The sequence below is a fragment of the Ixodes scapularis genome, unplaced genomic scaffold (genome assembly GCF_016920785.2).
Source record: "Ixodes scapularis isolate PalLabHiFi unplaced genomic scaffold, ASM1692078v2 PGA_scaffold7__128_contigs__length_106722199, whole genome shotgun sequence".
Taxonomy (NCBI): domain Eukaryota; kingdom Metazoa; phylum Arthropoda; class Arachnida; order Ixodida; family Ixodidae; genus Ixodes; species Ixodes scapularis.
This window is the reverse complement of record NW_024609882.1, coordinates 28,350,115-28,353,183: the sequence shown is the minus strand read 5'-3', so window position 1 is coordinate 28,353,183 and position 3,069 is coordinate 28,350,115.

The following is a 3,069-nucleotide window of genomic DNA, read 5'->3' as shown; positions in this document are numbered from 1 at the left end:
AAAAAAGAACTTCGTTTTTTGTTTTGTTTCTTTAATGTGATACAATATTTTTCTACTGTCATCGGGAAAATACATTCACCATAAAACGCGGAAAGCAACGTGAGAAGGCGAGAATTTGGCCGCCAGCAGTGTGTGAAATTGCGCCTACGCCGGATGCGCTCAAAAAAAAAAAAAGAAAGACGTTTGCAATTCTCTGTAATGCCGAATTAGCGCAGCTCTTAGAAAGGAGGAGGGGAGGGTACGGAGGGGACTGTACGGAGGGGAGGGTACGGAGGGAAGGGTACGCAGGGGACGGTATACCACTCCGCTTTTCCGTATTCTCCCCTCATCCTCTCCTGCTCCCCTGCCATTTAGCGAGAAATTTTCTTCAATTCCTGCTAAATTTAAAGAAAAGTTCCCCGCTAAATTTGGCGGGGAAATATTCCCGCTAAATTTAGCGGGAAATTTACCAACATTTTACCGCTAAATTTGGCGGGAGTTTTCCGCTAAATTTAACGGGTTGAGTGGCGTCACGTGGGACGTCACGTGACGTCACAAGGGTAAAATTTTCCCGCTAAATTTGACGGCAAGTTTTTCTGCTCAATTTAGCGGAGCAATTTTCCCGCTAAATTTAGCGAAAAAATTTCCCTACAGATTTAGCAGGAAAATTTTACCCTCGTGATGTCATTATGAAAAAGTGAAAGCCGTTTACAAATCCCTGTAACGCCGAATTGGAGCGCAGCTCTTGAGGAGGAGGAGTGAAGGGTACTGAGGGGAGGGTAGACCCCTCCCCCTTCTCCTCCTCCTCCCCTCATTCTTTAATATGCTCCGGGGGGGGGGTGTCACGTGACTTCGGGGAGGGGGTCACGTGACCTCGGGGAGGCGTGACCTGGGGATGACCTTAAGGCCACGTGACCCCAAAGGTGACCCCCACGTGACCTTGGGGGTCACGTGACCTGGAGGGGTCACGTGACCTCGGGGGGTCACGTGACCTCAGAGGGGTCACGTGACCTTGAGATGACCTTGGAAGGGGTCACGTGACCTTGGGGAGGCGACCACGTGACCTCGGGGGTCACGTGACCTCAGAGGGGTCACGTGACTTGGGGGTCACGTGACCTTCAAAGGGTCACGTGGGGTCATCTTGGGGTCACGTGACCTTGAGATGACATTGGAAGGGGTCACGTGACCTCGAGGGGTCACGTGACCTTCAGGGGGTCACGTGGGGTCACGTGACCTTGAGATGACCTTGGGAGGGGTCACGTGACCTTGGGGGTCACGTGACCTTGGGATGACCTTGGTTACGCCGACGCCGACGGCGACGCCGACGCCGACGGCGACGCCGCTCAAGCCGGGAACGGGCCCCTAAGAGCTGCGCTCTAAAACGTCCCATAATGCCACGCGCGGTTACACCGACGGCGACGCCGACGCCGCTCAACCCGGAAACGGGCGCCTAAGAGCTGCGCTCTAAAAAGGTTATCTTGTCCATGGGGACCGAGTGTTTGTAGAAAATGGGTATCCTCTGAACGTCATAGCGATGAAACTATATAGGCCCGTTCACACTTGCGTTTGCCTGGGCCGAGCTTTGGGATTCTTGCGACGGGCTAAGTAGCACACTGACACGCTGGCGCCATTTTAATTTTCTAAGTGGGAGTTAAAATTAATAAAAATAAAATGTGTCTCTCTTCCTGCACCACCAAACGGTATAACATCTTTAAACCAATTAAAAATACGTAAATAGGGTCTAATATGACCTAAAAAGAAAATTTCGATATTAAAGTCAATCGACAAAGAAAAACGGGGGCAGCGAAGCTACTTAATCGGGTACGGGTTTGTGTTTTGTCAGCGGGCTTTTAGCGATTCTAAAATCAGGGTAATAATGTCGTAGTTTAAAATATTGTCCATTTAGTTTTGTGCATGTAAATATATCAGCTTGAACTTTGAAATTAAACTTGAACACAAAGAAAGAAAGGACAGGAGAGGACACACAGCTGACCAGTAACGATGTTTCAGTGTAAATTTCTTCCTTGCGCGTTTGCTCCTTCAAAGCATCGGTAGCTGTGTGTACTCTCCTGTCCTTCCTTTCTTTCTTCGTGCTCAAGTTTGATTCTAAAGTTCAAGCTGATATATTTACAAGTACTTACCAACAAGCTCAACTCTTCACAGTTATTTAGTTTTGTGCCTTTTGGAGTTTTGTTTTGGTTGAGATGGGCGACGAGCTTTCTGCACTGGTTTCTTTTGCTTGTGTTATTTTTTTTTTCAGTTTGTAATATAAAAGAATACAAATATGTATTATTGGGTTTATTAAAGTATCAATGTTTGTTTATTTTACTACTTTAGGTTTTATCTAATTTATTTTTCCAAGCTGTTTTTTTTTCCTGCGGTATTCTATAGCTGAAATTTCGTAATAATGGATTTAAATATTTTCCTCCTATTAAGTTATGTAACCATGGGGGTTCATGGTCCACTCGGTGATAGTGTCACTTCGCTTCAAGAGGTATACTTTCCCCTGAGCTCCCTCCAATACACCTCTAATGAATTCAAGATAAAGTCATTTTCAGGGCCCCGCCTTGAATCCCTCTATATATACATTAGACCAATTCAAAACGAGGTCCTTTTCAGGTCATCGCCTCGATACCACCCCATGGTACCTTCGTTTCCTGCTTTTCTCCTGTCTTTATTTTTTTTTTTTTTCAAGAATAAATAATAACCTATTTCTTCTCTCAATCTTTCCACTTTCCTTCTTGTTTCATTTTTTTTTATTAAGGTAATATTTATGCTAGTTCGTTCAATCTCTTATGTGTATCCCTTTATATTTTAATGCGAAAGCATTAACTGTCCTATGGAGCGAGCCGACGTCATCAGTTTGAAGCGCGCCAAATGGCACCTTAAATCTTTTCTCCAAGTGAAGCCAGCTCCCGGCTATGAAACCACGCGAAAAGCCTAGACAACGGCACCTAGTTGCCCCTATCCCGAAGGAGCGAAGTAAAGCTGATGGATTTCGCCTTCGGTCCCATTGGCTGGCGCACGTCGGTTTCAACGATCGCCGCCCCATGGCGCTGCGTGTCCGTGCCGCGAGCGCGCCTGTAACAC